Source organism: Anas acuta, chromosome 1 (genome assembly GCF_963932015.1).
Source record: "Anas acuta chromosome 1, bAnaAcu1.1, whole genome shotgun sequence".
In the NCBI taxonomy this organism is placed as follows: Eukaryota; Metazoa; Chordata; class Aves; order Anseriformes; family Anatidae; genus Anas; species Anas acuta.
In genome coordinates, this window is record NC_088979.1 from 28,294,408 (window position 1) to 28,310,525 (window position 16,118).

At 44.4% G+C, this 16,118-nt stretch overlaps 1 long non-coding RNA gene across 2 annotated transcripts; it reads right to left on the reverse strand.

The window, feature by feature from the left end:
- Positions 1–1,177: 1,177 nt before the first annotated feature.
- LOC137850100 (uncharacterized) lies at positions 1,178–7,112 on the reverse strand. 2 transcript variants are annotated; one of them, XR_011092259.1, is made up of 3 exons: positions 6,983–7,112; positions 1,851–2,073; positions 1,178–1,316 (listed from the first exon to the last, which is right to left on the reverse strand). It is a non-coding gene; the product is annotated as an uncharacterized lncRNA (long non-coding RNA). The 2 variants fall into 2 exon arrangements; XR_011092260.1 differs by having other exon boundaries at positions 1,181–1,316; positions 1,881–2,073.
- Between the last annotated feature and the right edge of the window lie 9,006 nt (positions 7,113–16,118).

Here is a 16,118-nt window from a genome sequence, read left to right on the forward strand (position 1 = left end):
GCCCGACTCTGACGGCTATGTAAATGTTCAGCTGATAGAGATGCTGACCTACTCAAGGTGTAGCTCCCTTTCTTGAGTTAGTCTTAATCTTGAGTTAAGTCTTGCACCATGTTTTTGCCTCCCCAAACACCAGTAGTGCTTTCAGGAGGCAGTGAAAAAGCAGAGCCATAGAACCCAGGAGATGGGGCCTTGGGTTCACAACCACTGTATAGCATGTTGTTTGCTGGATGGATGCTGTTATATGTGTCAGCAGATTACTGTTTCATTCCAGTCCGTTTTAAATTTCTACATCTCTATGGAGTTGTTTGTGTTTCTTTTGCGTGTCTGGTTTTTTCTTTGTCTGTTTCCTTTGTTTGAGACGAGACGAGGAAATGAGATGAGACAAGACGAGAGAGCAGAGCGAAGAGAAGAGAAGAGAAGAGAAGAGAAGAGAAGAGAAGAGAAGAGAAGAGAAGAGAAGAGAAGAGAAGAGAAGAGAAGAGAAGAGAAGAGAAGAGAAGAGAAGAGAAGAGAAGAGAAGAGAAGAGAAGAGAAGAGAAGAGAAGAGAAGAGAAGAGAAGAGAAGAGAAGAGAAGAGAAGAGAAGAGAAGAGAAGAGAAGAGAAGAGGACTGCCCAGTATCCCAGGCCTTCATTGGGATTTTTTTACTTCCCAGATCATTCACATCTTTGTCAGATCTCTTCATTAAAGAATATTTTTTCCACACTACAAATGGCCTTTATTTACAAATGGCATTTCTCCACCCAAGAGTAATCATGTGTTGTTGAACATGACAGAAAAATTATGTGGAAATACAAATTTGGATAAGGTCTAGACAGCCATATAAAACCATTGGTGCTTTCAGTTAGACATGTGATGCCAGATGTATGTGAGGGCCACAAAACATTTGAGGAGGGATAGTGGTTGACCAGGGCAAAAAAAGTGGGGAGGCAGTAGGTCAGTGTCAGGAAGAATTAGACCTGTTTTGCTGCTAACCATTGATGAATCCAAAGACAGTCACTTCTTTCTATACTTCTATGTCATTTGTCTGAGTTGCTTAACAGAAAGCAGACAAATACAAGGACGTGTCAAAGCAGGGACATGCATGCTGCATGTTTATACATTGCCTAGAAAGTGTCAGCCTGGATTAATGACTTGCTGCATCCCTGTACTGCAATTAATAGTCTACAAGCACAAATTGCCCTTGTTAGGGGGCAGAAGTAGAAGGTTGGAGATGGTTCCAGAGGTAGAAGGTTGCAGATGAAATAGAGGGAGGAGCACAAGGGATGGTAGACTCATTTTTGACGTATCTTTCAGGCTGTATGGGGAGCAGCAGCCCTGCAAGAGAAGGGACCAAGTCCCACAGTGAGTTTTGTGCCCTGTACATGTGAGATACACCATGCACTTTTCTTCTTCAGATCCAGTAGCATCAACGCCCAAGCATGTATGGCATACCATAGGTTTGTCATCATCCTAAAACATGCAGCAGGTCTCTGGTAGAAACATGGACATGTGCTCATGCAATGGGGTGTAGCCTCTGGAGCAGACCCCGTGCCCCAAACTCAGAGCTGAACAGCATCTACCCTTGTGTGATTAATGATTACCCTTCAGCCCTTATGGCTGTTCCAAAGAGGGGCAAGTGGTGACACCTACACCCAAATCACTAAAGGAGGCTTCATCCCATAGCATGATCACTGCTCCTTCCCAACACAGACTTTCACAGCAAACACCTCCCCCACCACTGAGCTCTGCACACCCCTGGCTGATCAAGGAAAGAATATGGAAAATAATAAAGGTGGTAGGACTGTACATATGATGTCTGACCCCCACCCTTCACCCCACTTTCACTTGGGCTGGCCACAGTCCTGTTACCAAGTGAGACTGATGGCATTGATCCCTTGCCTCCAGGAAGGGCCTGAAGGTCTCCAGGACCTTCCCCAAACTCCAGGGGGTTTCCTTCAGCCAGGGTCTTTGCCTTGCTCTTCATAAGCCTCCTTCTCCTTTCCATTGCCACGTCTTCTTAATGGGAGCCCTTCTTGTCAGGTTCCTCTGCTTTCTGGGATGCCAGGCAACCAGTCTTCCCAATCTAAATAGCCTACGTGCAAAAGCACAACACACGATCAGTTTTAAGTGTCTTTACCCCATGTCTCTTTATTAACTGAAGGATTTGGTACGTGATACTTTTGTTTAGCCCAGGTGTTATCAAAATTTACAGCCAGCCCATTCCTGTTGCAGCTAGCAAGTAGCAGGCTTCTGCTTGAAAGTTCAAAAGTTCATTTTGGGACATCAACCCCCCACACGAACATACACCCAATTATCTGCTGCCTGTCAGCATTCACAAAATAAGCCATTTTTCATGTACAACACACACAGTTCCTTGCCATCCAATGCTGGATTCTCTGGACATGAGTAAAACTTGGAAGATAGGGCTCCTACTTGACTTGCAGAAAATTTGTAGAACTAAGTGTCCCTGACACAGTGACTTATCAAATGTGGGTGAATTTGGCCAGCCTGGGCTCTCCTGGGCTGCTTTTGCCCCAGAGTATAGAAAAAGAAAATGGTTAGCCACAGTGAGAAGGAGTGGGATTTTTCCTGGTCTGCACTGAAATTCATGAGCGCTGAAGCTTTTGTTTGTTTGTTTGCTTGTTTGTGTTTACTTGTGTTGGTATTGGTTTTTGTTTAACATCAAAGAAATAGGCTCTGACCTGCTGGAGATCCTGTGACTCATGAAAAACTCACAAAGCCTGGATGTGCTCCACATTCCTGACCTGTGTGAGCACTCCCATCAGAACCCTTGTCACAGAGCCGGTTGTCCAACTGAGGAAGGGAAATTATACCACGTGGCTTACATTCAGGGGCATTTTTCAAACGCTTTCGAGAGAAATCACAATGTGCTTGAAGAGTTTCCAGGGTGAAATATATCAACAAAATTATTCAGCATGAATAATTTTCCCAGTACTATTTACTGTAGCACATTAGGATCAAGAAGTCGAAAAAGGACAGGAGAGAGAAAGCAAGAGAGAAAGAGAAGGAAATTCTCCTCCCACACTCTCAGAAGATGAACCATTTCTGGATTGCTTCAAACTGAGTGGAACCCAATAATTATGACTTCACATTTCCAAGAGAACTAAGCCCAGTCCCACACAAATAGCTGCACTGTTGTAATATGCTGCTGGCCGCTCATCCTAATCCTGAACACGCTATAAAGAACTGACCCAGCGGGCTACCAGCGCTAATTCTGGTTGTGGCTAGGCCTCACGTGTTTACTTTTCATTAACCCTGTAACATTCAAGTTTTCATTTAATCTGTTACTTTTCTGTCTCTTGGTGTGCTCAACCTCTTGTGTCTTGAGTAGTCAGAATTCAGTGGGCGTGCTCAGAAAGCAGGTAGAGATCTTCAGCCAGCAAAAAGAGTCTAATCTGAAGAAGTTTATGAAATGATGATGTCTTACAGATTTTTAGTGTTGTAAACCAGAGCCTGCTATGGATCAGCCAGGAACAAAGCTGCTTACTGGCCTTTTCATGAGGGAGTTTTTCCTCCTTGGATAGATCATATGAGAGCCTGAAGATTTGCAGAAACGAAGAGATATTCAACTTGTTTGACTAGCACTTTTCAAGAGTTGTGAGACCTGTTCCTAGGAAGTACTTTGTGTGCACAGTGGCTTGAGTTAATAGAGCTGCTTACATTCCTCAGAAGACTCTTCTGGGGCTTCTGAAGAATAGCAGAGGCAGGGAAGGATCAAGACTCTGAAGTACTTTTGTGTTTGTATCTCACTTCCTGTGCTTGTAAGCACCAAGGCCTTGTGCCAGTGCACAAACATTGTCTTTTCAGCTATTTGCCTGCATTTAAAATAGAGAAACTCTAGAGGCATAGAGTTTACAAGAAATAGCTCTTCTACCAGGCATGCTTGTCTCTGCAGGCAACGACCCACAGAGAAGCAGAACTATAAGCCTTGTGCCTGGCTGCTGGTGACTTTCTCACCCAAATGACTAGACAGCCCTTGGCCTCTGGGTGGTTGGAGGGCAGCCCCTGGCACAAAGCTGGAGCAAAGCTTAGGTCTTCTCCCCATCCTTATCTATTCCGACCCTTTCAATGGATGCAGAGAGGTGTTCAGCTCCTGAGACTGCCTAGAGATGAACTTTTAGCTTAGTGACCCTGTCTGTGCAAAAGGCTGTTGCAGCAAAACTGCTCTGGAAAGAAGTCTTGTTCCAAAGTTCGCATAGCAACAAGAAATTTCCAAAAAGACCAGGTCCTGAGCACACGCTCAACTTGATGCAAACAAGCAAACCTTTTGATGTCAGAGGAATTGCTCCCAGGAGTTACTCTACCTGTGTGCCAAGGTCACTGTGTGCTGAATGTTCAGCAGCATTACAATGACTTCACAGCCCCATGACAAGAGAAATTCTGGTTTGTGCAATTTTAAAATTATTTTTGAAGGAGCATATCAGCTTTTCCAGTGCTTCCCTTGAAAAGGAGATTCATGTCTGACAGAACACAGCAAGAAAAGGGAACACAGAGATTTTTATGGCTTTTGTCATCTTTTAATATCATTTTATGAACTGTGGTTATAGCTGTTTCAAACCATAGCCATTGCTTGCTGCTTTGTTTCTACTTATCAAACTCAAAGCCAAAACTAAAAGTAAAGCTAGTATGTTTGACATACTTCATCCTGTGCAAAAGAATGACATCTAAAAACAGAGAACACATTGAATAAAAAAATAAAAAAAAATAAAAAAGGGAAGGGGAGGGAAGGGGAGGGGAGGGGAAGGGAGGGAAGGGAAGGGAAGGGAAGGGAAGGGAAGGGAAGGGAAGGGAAGGGAAGGGAAGGGAAGGGAAGGGAAGGGAAGGGAAGGGAAGGGAAGGGAAGGGAAGGGAAGGGAAGGGAAGGGAAGGGAAGGGAAGGGAAGGGAAGGGAAGGGAAGGGAAGGGAAGGGAAGGGAAGGGAAGGGAAGGGAAGGGAAGGGAAGGGAAGGGAAGGGAAGGGAAGGGAAGGGAAGGGAAGGGAAGGGAAGGGAAGGGAAGGGAAGGGAAGGGAAGGGAAGGGAAGGGAAGGGAAGGGAAGGGAAGGGAAGGGAAGGGAAGGGAAGGGATTCGTGCTTTTATACAATTATTGTTTCAAAGTCATGGTATATGGCTCTGAAGCCGAGCGGTGTAGCTGTACATTGCACAGACTAGTGTATGCCTCTGACGTGCTAAACACTGATATCTCCTTATAATGATGTGTTAATGTAAGGGGAGTGATTTTGCAAAATTTTATGCCTTATTAAGGAAATGATTCAAGCCCAGGAAATGTGCGGGTTAAGTGCTTGCTTTCATAAACATGGGTTATGGTGGAAAAAAAGATTTTAGATATTATGTGGAAAAATGCAGTAAAAAGCGCTGAATTAGCCCATTCCATTACATTGAATTGTTCAGCAATTATGGTCATCCCCCGGCCTAGAAAATTGAAGTATATGATGAAAACCCAATCTAAAGATATCCACTGCTGTGCTACTGAAGACATAGCATATCATGCTTAAAAGGCACTTAAGGCTTCGATGACCCTCAAAAAAAGTTATCTGAGGAATAAGTTTAAATCAGCTGCAGTCCTGGCCTAGTCCTGCCCTCCTCTCTTTTCTGTTGACAGTGCTCTCTTCTCAAACTCCTCACACAAATAACAGACTGTCAGGAGCCCAAACGTGTGTTTCGTTACTGGAAGATCCCATACAAAACTCTTTATCACAAAGCAAGAACTGTCTTTTGTGCTCACCATCCCAGAGGGCAGGATCAGGCCACCAGGCAATGTTACAGGGATGGCCTGTCTTGCTAGGGAAGGAAAATGTGTCATGGTCCGAGCTGGGTGGAGTGGAAGAAATAATTGTCAAATATTCATTTGTACTTGAAAGCCACTCTGTATTTCACTGCGTTCCCTATGCTGTTGAGTTTGCTCACCACAACTGTTTCATTGCTGGATGTTATATTAATGAACGCTCACAGAAAGCATGCTTTTCATACACATGCTCGAAGGGTGTCTGCAAGCCTGTTTCAGACTGAATAGCTATCTGCTGCGTGCCTTTTGAACGATGCTGATTTTCTCAGTTCTATTTATGATCTAGTATTTACTAGAGACATTCGCACCTACTGGGTATTAGCTTAGCAGATCTTTCTGTTTCAGCTCCAAAAGCCACTCGCTGTTCCTTCTTTTTTTTTTTTTCTCTCTCTCTCAGTTCCCTCTCCCCAACGTTTAGAAGCAGTAACTTTAGCCAGATTTTTTTTTTTCTAAATTTAAAAATAATAATGTGGCTCCTCACTATAAAATGTCTGTCTCCTCCACTCCCAGCCTCCTGGGGGTTGCCGTGGGCATGGTCTGCAAATTAAGTGGAGGCACTCAGCCCTCAGTTCAGTTCTAGTCAAACATTAGCTGCAGTGTTTACCCTTGTGTAATCTTCAGTTTTGCATTAATTTAATACTGCTCAGCACTTTTTTTAACATATTCAGCAAATCCGTGGCACATAGTGCTTTGTGTCTGTATCTCCCCCATCAAACCAAGTTTTGATTTTTTAACCAAACTCATCAAAGTAAACTCCTCGCAATACTTTTCTCCCTCTACTTTGATCTTTACTTAATAAAAAAATAAAATAAAATGTTGCTTTATGTGGTAATTCAGCTATACTCTGAGGGTTTTTTCCCCCTTAACTTCAAAGAGAGCAGATAGGAAATTGTTTTAATTTTTCGTTCACATTTCACAAACAACATGCTCTAGTTGCTTTTGAGCAGCAGAAGGTAGCAAACGTCTCCCAATTAATAATTCCCAGGTAATACCATGGCCTCTTGTAAGCACCAATCTCAAGAAATTCTCTTCAAAATGCAAACAAATAAAACCCACTTTGAAGGTCTGGCTAAAGGATGGTTAAAAATGGAGTGGGAGCACATCATCCTTCTTAATCAGCCTTCTATCTTTGAACCTGACCCTGAGTGAAATAAAACAAACAAATCTTGGAGTATTTTGTTAGAAAGCCACTCACCTCCTGGCTTCAAAATGCAAAATCCCTCTGCACTGGAACAAGCAGCGATTAATAGCACATAACCTGGAGGTCTCACCCCAGCCGTGTTATAGATAATCCCACAGCAAACAAGGGAGAGACTTTGTCCAAGCAAGGAACGGAGGTAAAGTCAACACCAGATCCCAGGCTTTTGGCTGGGAGTTTTGCCCACATAACGCGTTAGCATTTTACACCCACCAAGGACACCTGCATAACTCCCACTGGACGACGATCATTGCGTCGGCATTTGCAGCACACAGTCTTTCCTGGGCTGGTGAGACACAACGGCACATGCCTCACACCACCTACGCTGATATTAGTAATGCTACAAAATCAATAGCCGTGTAACAAAAAAGGCCTGGGGCTCTCTATGCTTCTTCTTGTGGGAACTCACACCAGTCCTGGAGAGGACTGATGGCACTGGACACCATTTCCACCCCATGTAGCAACATCTTGTGAGAAGATCTGGAACCACTGAGGGTGCTTAGGCTGTGGTTTGGCTCTGCAGAGGTGCAAAGACCAAGGAAAAGCTGCCTGAGCTTCACCATCTCCCTCTGCAATGCATTTTTCATCAAATCTTCCTCGCCGTGCAGCTCTCAACCCAAGAGCACAACATGCCTGAACGCGGCCCTTGAGGAGGCAGTGTCAATTCCTGGTGCACCGAATTGAGCACAAAGAGTGAAAATCCCAGAGCAAATAACAAAAAAATGCTGCTGCTTCTTTTAACATAAATTCCCCTCAGTTTATTGACATACATTGCTTTGTTTCTTCTCCCATTTAGGGAAGTGTACAATTATGTGCGCGGCCGGGACGTGGAAGCGCCGAGGCGGCTCTGCTGGACGGTCCCGCGCCGGCCGAGCGCTCCCAAGGGAGCCCCTTGATCTCCTCACGCCTGTCTGAGGCCCTGCACCAGCCAGAGAGATTAAGGAAAAGTCGGTGAGAATTTAGGCACGCCTGGCTCCAACGAGCCATTTGCACCAATTCACAAAGGAGAAGCCTTGGAAGTGTTTCCAAAAATACAGGCCAGTCGTGTGAGTTAAGGCTGCGAGGGAGCCTAACGCACAGACTTTCCCCATAATCAGGGTTTACCTCAACTCTGTTTATTCTGTAAACTCTGGTTTCTCAACAGAAACAGCTCATCACGCTACACCCCAGCTCAACAGACATGCAGAAAGTCTTTGTAAAGGGCTAGCAGGAGAACGAGCCAGCTGTTTCTTTCATGAAAACTGTTTGTTAGCAAACTATCTCATCATTTTCCAAGCATTTGGGGGAAAAAAATAATTAAAAAAAATGATATTAATAATAATTGCATGCAACAGGAATCTGCCAGATTGATAGCACTGGGAAGTAAGGGAGTATCTCAGGCCACCGTCACCAGTATGGACAGTAGTAGTGTGACAGTCCCCAGAGTCCCTGCTCAGAGTAGGGCAGCCCAGGCTTTATCCTGGAGACAAGTGAATTATTCACAGCAAGCCTTTCTTCATATATTTATATATACATATATATATATTTTTTTTTCCTTTTGATTGAATGACTGAATGTCTTCTGTGTGCTTATTATTTCACAGATTCATTCCTCAGAATTGTTGAATATTTCCCAGCCTGTGGATTGTCCACAGGCTGCTCATTTGGGGACTGCACAAGCACCACCCCATGGCCCATCCCCAAGGCCACAGTGGTGCTATGAGTCCCATAGCCAGAAGGGGATGGCAAGAGCTCTCCTATGGCAGAGTTCTGCTGCCATGAAATGTGAGCTGAGTTTGAGACTGCTTTGCTCATGGAAATATGTCAGCTGCCCAGGCAGTGATGCCAGATTAATCCTGCTGCATCCCCACAGCTAGCAGTGGAGGTATGGACTGTACATGTAGATGTAGCCACCTGGCTCATTGCATTTCTGTCTCTTATTTTTGCAGCCAAATGTCAGGACCGAATACCTGTTTTCATTTATTTAGCATTTGCTTGGCCATCAAGCTGAGTTTCCATTACAGAGGTGCATGAACAGGATCAGCATGAATTCACTTTTCAGAATAAATCAGTCAAATATTTCTGAGAAAAGAAATGCATGCTGTTTTGTCTTGCTTGATGCTACTACAGAACAGACCCACCAAAACAGTGTGAAGGGGAGACAGTGATTCCCGTGCACCAGGGTGGCTAATAAATTGAGGGCAACACAACCTGGATTAAGTTCAAACCACTTCAGACTCTTGACTGAAATACTGCCAAACCCTGAGCCACCCAGTCCCTCTCTCCCTCACCCCCAAAAAGTATGTTTAGATTCCAAACACAAAGCCTAATTGTTTATTAAGGAAGTGGTTATGATGGGAAAATAATGCCGCTGTGGAGGAAAGAGCAGAAGGGTTTTACAAGAGGCAGTGGGATTTATCATCATCTCCTCCAGATCAGCTCCCTCAGCCTTTTGTTCTTCCTTTGCCTTTGCTTTAATTCTTACTGAAATAGAAGTCGCTTCGTTGGCCGTGGACAGGATGGTATGCAAAATCCACACAGGATGACTGCATTGTATTGATATCATGAAAAAAGATCAGCTTTCCTTGTATTCATAGCCCTATGAGACCTCTGATTAAATACTTGGCCTTATTTAACCCCTGCTTTATTCTCCTAACACAGCTGGTATAATTACAAACCAAACATATTTTACACCTTGTTATAGTTTATTGCTGTATCTCCTGCTAAAGAGAATAATTTCACACATGGAAACTGGAATTAATTTCTCCCTTTGAGGATATAAGATTGTGAACTGGCACCTAACTGTCTATTCTGTGTAATGATAACCATGAAAGCACCACAAAAATTTAGAAAACATAGTCACATATCTTGGCTGCTCAGATCTTAGCAGCGTGTTTCCAGGACCAAAGTCATAACTCTATCACCTCCCATGGTGCTGTACAGGGGGCAGACTTACCCCAAGGAACCACTGATGGCAGAATCAGAAAATTCCTAATAATGGAGCAAGGCACAAAAAACCCCGTCTCGTTCCTAAATCTGCAGTGCTCACATCATGTATATCTTTACTCGATGATGCAGGATGACTCACGAAAATGTTAGCTCAAGATATATTTTAAACTCCTGAGCTAGCACTGTCCTGAGAAGAAAATTCTAATTTTGCTTCCTGTGGGCATACTTTCGAAAGCAGATTATAAATCCGAGTAGTGAAAATACACTCCCTTTTTTTCCACATAGGCAGTTTTGGAAGATCAAGATTTTTCACTATAAAAACAACAAATTGCCCACACAAACAATTTACATGTACACCCAAAACCACACATCCCAAATCCCATGCTCCCATTCTCCACCCTTGCACAGTGTGTTGCCCTCTTTTCTTCTCTGCTGCCTGGTTGGTCTAAGCTTGGCTTTGTGAGATTGCCCCTAGCTTCGCAATAACAAATCTAGGCCTTTCCATTGAGGCAGGAAATGTTCGTGCTCTAAAACCAGCAGAGCTTGTTTCATTTCTGGGTGGATGCGGTTGGGTCTGCACATTGGCTCTGGGCATTTCGGCTGGAAAGCTGTGCTGAAGCCATTTTGAATGTCTAGCTTTGAAAGTCAGGCACAAAATGAGCTTGGAGGAAGCTGGTCCCCTGCAGGGGACGTGCTCTGGCATGTCAGCTAGAGCAGTGCAGCTGTCCTGACCAGGCTATCCACCAGGCTCTTCTGCCAATGCAACTGTACTGTCCCTGGGAACCCCTTCCCTGCTTTTAGACCCAGTTCAGGGTGCCTCATGGTGCTCAGATGACCTTGATCCCAACCACACTCCCAGATTCCCCATCTGCTGTCCACTGCATGTATGTCTTGGTTTTGTCTTTTGGACCAAACCAAGTACTCTCTCAAAAAAATAAAATCCGGGTATGATTCAGGGGAATAGCTGACTTCAAGGGCTGCTGCTTACAGGGAGCACAGGCAGGATTACAACTGCTTTAGTTCCCTACAGTACTGCTCTATTATCTTCCAGCAGGTTTTCAGAACTATGGAATAGTTAAGGTCAGAAGGGAGCTCCAGAGGCCATCTGGTCCAACCCCCTGCTCCAGCAGGGCTCCCCAGCACAGGGTGCCCAGGACCACATCCAGATGCCTTGTGACAGTCTCCAAGGAGAGAGACCCCATAGCCTCTCTGGGCAGCCTGGGCCAGTGCTCAGCCACCCTCAGTAAATAAGTATTTCTTGATGTTCATACGCAGCCTTCTGTTTCAGCTCTCTCAGACTTTCCAGATATGACAGATGCTCCACTCCCTTCATCACCTTTGTGGCTCTTCATTGGACTCTCTCCAGCATGTCTATATCTCTCTTATACAGGGGTGCTCATAATGGGACATAGCACTCCAGGTGTGACCTCATCCGTGCTGAGTAGAGGGAATGGATCACATTCCTTGACCTCCTAGCAACACTCCTCTTAATGTAGTCCATGAGTGCATTAGCCTTCTTTGCTGAGAGGACACATTGCTGGCTCATGCTCAACTTGCCCACCAGGACCCCCAGATCCTTTTATATAAAGCTGCTTTCCTGAATATACTAGTGACAGGGGTTGTTCCTCCTACAAACATGCTAAGCACCTCACCAGGGTGACTCATGCTTGTTCTCTTGGGGAAAAAAAAAAAAAAATTGCTTTTATTCAAAATTTCTTTCAAAAATTTGAACTTCTGTTCAAGGGGAAAAAAAGACTTAAGAATTTTCATGTGAAAAAAAAAAAAAAAAAAAAAAAAAAAAAGCTTGCTTGATGAGAAAGCCAGATTTTCAGCAAGAAACAACAAAAGCCCTATGGGCTGGATGGACATGGCTGGCATGAGCAAACCAGAAGTGTCTCCTTGGAGGGACAGAAAGTACATCCTCCACTTTCAGCTAATAAGACATCAAAGGTAATGGAAAAATGGATTTGCTTTCTGACCAGAGGAGAGCACTAGGTTATGAACTCCATTTCCAAACATCTTCTGTATGTTCCTCAGCATTTGTCTGGTATAGTTTGTAAAATTTGCCAGAAGCGTCAGCTTCCAACAGATCCCATGGGAAGTCACTCCCCAGCAAGCAAAGACATTTAAGAGTTTCTGCTTGTTCTCTGCATTTTTTTACTTTCCATACTGATGGAGGCTTACTCTCTGGTCACTTCATATCAAATAAAATGGGATTCTGAAACCACCAAGGAGTTAGTGTAATAAACAGTATCCACACCTGGAGGTTAGCTATCTGTCCCGCTCAATTGCTAGAATAGACCCTGAGAAAAATTTCAGGTCAGTCAGGCTCCAAATAAGTTTCAGGAACCTTGAGGAGACCACTATGGACACTGGCCATGAAAAATTTGGGATTTGGCTTTTGTCCATTGCCGACAGCTTCCTACCATGTGGTTTCTAGGCATGATTCAGAGGTTAACTTCGGTAAGAGGCTGTTCAGATGTACAGTTTGGACAGGTCCCCCTTTCTGGCAGATGAAACAGTCCAATAGGTAAAGAAATCGACTGTTTTACAACAACAAATGGTCTCAAGAACATTTAGAGAGATGTCTACATGTACAGAGAGACAGCAAGTTGAGCCACACCAGTGCTTTCAGTGGTCTCAGTCCTCAGGGATGTTAGTCCACATTGCAAAACCCTTGTGAGAGGGGGTCCTTACTGATAAATCTAAGGCAATATTTCTGAGTGTTATCAACTAGAAAAGGGCTCTTCTCTCCTACAAGTTCCCACAGCTCACAAACCAGCTATACAAATGCTGCACACCATCCTTTCTACTTCATATCCCACACGGGGTCTGGCCAGAGTAACCAACACTACCTGATACCTGGATCTGAATGGGGGTAGATGGTCATGGTTTGCCTTTGTGTTGGAAACTCAGCAGATGCTTGTTGGGAGATGTCCCAACAGTGCACGATCCTGCTGCTTCTGGTTACGCAGTGGGGTTTTCAAAAGCTGCCAACACTGGCCTTACTCTGCTTGTATTTAGTAACACAAAGGTTTTCAAATCCATCATCTTTTTCAGTAATTAGTGCATAATGATATTCAAGCAGTATATCATTATTAGTTTCTCCCCAGAGACTCCTCTCTGCCACACACAGATTCAGAACATCTTTATTTTCTCCTAAAAGGCATTAATCTTTACAATCAGGCATTTTGGCTTCTTTTTCTCCTCTATCCCCATCCCAAGAGAAACTCTCTTCTCGTTGTGAGTCAATTAGGCAAACCTAAAGAGCACTGCCTGGACTTAAACCTTAAATCCAGTAGCATTTCAACACTGGTTTGCTGTTATACTTGGTTCAAAGGTTTGCCCCTGTTGATTTGTGTGGTCTTCTGCAGTTCATGAAGTTATGAGCCACTTGCACAGAGAGGTGAGTAGGATTATCCACTGGATAACTGATTTAGACCTCTGATTAGTTTTTCTGTTGTTGTTGTTGTTTGTTTGTTTGTTTGTTTTTTCTTTTTTATTTTTAAACAGGCTTGTCAAGGAGAGGGAATCAATGTTTTGGTTTTCAAAGAGGCCTTACGGTTTCCTTGCAGTAACCTGGTGTTATGCGAGGCCATCACACACATAATAACTGGACTCTGGGTTTGTTCTGGGAAGAGAAAAGCTAATTTGCCTGAGCCCAGCCACTGATCTTAAGAAGAGAGGTGCAACTGTGATTTCATGCACCACTGACTTCATAGGACCATTCCTATTTACACTGTTGATGAAAAGAGAAGCTGTCCCAAAATACACCATCCTTCTGCCACTGAGCTTGGGGAGATTTCAAGGGGTCAGGGGAAACAGGGCTGGACTCCAGCTCTGCCTCTCATCACTGGATGTTCATTATGCATGTAATGTGCTTTGCTCTTGAAATTTATTTCAAGGTCAGAGAAACTTACCTTCTGTGTATGTTGGGTTGAGGCATATTTTGTTAGCAAAATTTATAAGAAGGCTTGTTTTAACAGTTGTTACGGTAGATTGATTGGGTAATATTTACTTGTGCTATAATTATCTTATTTCATAGTAGCAAATGTAAGGAGGCAGCTAGGCGTGCTGAAACCAGAATAACAGAAATCAGGAGATTCACAGCAGGAGGCAAGGTGTTGTACTGTATATACTGTTGTGTCTTGTTATTTATATCAAGCTAAACTTGTTTTTCCAGCTATTTGTGCAATTGACCAGCTACCCAATAAATTACATCATTTCCAGCACTGAATGGCACCATGACATGTTAACTAGGAATTTAAGCACCAGAAAATAATCTTGACTGACTTAAAAGTGCAGCTATAAAAGCCCAATGAAAGCTAATTTTCTGAGGCAGGATGGGGAGGGGGAGAGGTAGGAAACAGGCAGGAGGAGGGAAGCTGGGCTGGGAGACAGACAAAAAGAAAGCACATGCACAACCTGATTCACAGACATATACAAGTTTTAAAATTCTTAGTCTAACGATATATTCCCCATAAAATGTCACTGGTGGGTTGATTGCTCTCTCCTCCCTTGGCTGATCCAACTCCCAGCCAGCCCTTCTCGTGTTTTCAGGTGTAGACCAACATCTGCGTAAAGGTGAAACAAGGAGCTCACACAAAATTAAATGTGTGTAATTATATGCCCCCAAATAGAATTGTAAAACCAGAGATGCATTCCTCACCTTTATTTTAAACTTGTCCTGTATATAGCAACAGGCCAATATGGAAAGATGTGAGAGTTTGAGAATTATCTATTTTTTATTATTTTGACCAGACAGACACAAATTTATTAAACTTTTCGGGTAAGCAAAAAACCTCACAGAGGCACTGTGGGCTGAGACAGCAAGACTAGGGAAGGCTGGCACATTTTGGAAAGGCTGAACAAATGGCAGGGCACAATGGTCCCCCAGGGAACTCACCCTGTGTTCCTTTGCCTGGGGTCACATCCTGATGTGAATTTAGGAAGCAGGAAGGATCCATGAGACCTACAGGACAAGCACAGCCAAGGGAGCCTCTTCTCCTACGGTGGAGTCCTCCACTCCCCAGCTGGAGGAGGTCTCTCTCTGCTCATCCCACCACTGCCCGAGGGCCATTTCCCACTGTCTGGCACCAGGCTTTGCTCCCCCAACCAAGGCTCACCGCAAACTGAAGCTCATGTAACCTTCGGTTAATTTTAGCTTAGGAAACAAGAATCCTGCAATTGTGCCGTTTGCTTGCCTGCCTGTCTTTGTGCCTCCCCTTCCTCTCTGTGCACACACCCTAATAAATTCTGAATCCAGTTTCAGCTAATATTAAGTGAGGGGAGAGAAGATAGACCCGAATTTGTGACCCCAGTGAGGGAAGGACGCGCCAAACTCAGCTGTGATATTTGGCAGGGCCCGCCTGGCCAGCCAGCACAGACTTACTGGCTGGCAAGTGAGCACACATGCGGGCTACAAGCCTGTGCCTCCAGGCTGGGGGGAACTGGAATAAGCCAGGGCGCTGGGAACAGGAGGATGCAAGCCTGTAGGAGACAAACCATCACTGCTCCAGCCACCCAAAGAAGAATGTGGTTTTGTTTGATTCACATTGTCATGTCGGTGGGAAGGAGGAGGTGAGTGGGTGGGCTTCGTTTTTTTGCAAATGCAGCGTGGAAATTTGAATTATCCTATATATAATATCCCAAAGAGTCCAAAAGAGCACAACTGGAATTATTCAGGACAGTTCAGTCTCATTTTATTTTATTTTTTATTTTTTGCATGCGAGCAGAGGTGGCTGGCTCTCTTCCATCAGAAAACAAGGTATCAGCACATCTACTGGGGAACCCTGAGTGCTGCTCTGTCTGGGAATAGGTCAGCACCTCCATCATGGATCAAGTAAGTGAGCACCTCACATTTGGCATCCCCAAATTTCTCAGCCAGGCATCCAAGCAAAGAGCGACCAGAGCTTTGTGAGCATGCTGAAATATGGGGGTGCCTGGAAGAGCCAGCAGGATCAAAGCTCGGAGCAGCTCCCATTGTTTTTCCCCTAAAATTAACACATGTACATGCCACGACATCCTGGCATTAGTAGGCTTATAAGCTTCCTCCAGCCTTCTGTCTCTCTCTTAGAGGGCAGGGTGTGCTGAGAAACCGATGCCACACACACTTTTGTGTCAGCCCTGCCACTTACCACACATGCTGCCACCTTAGCAGGCAAGGACAGGGGCTCCAAAGTTCTGTTCCCAGCTCCTTTTCCTCG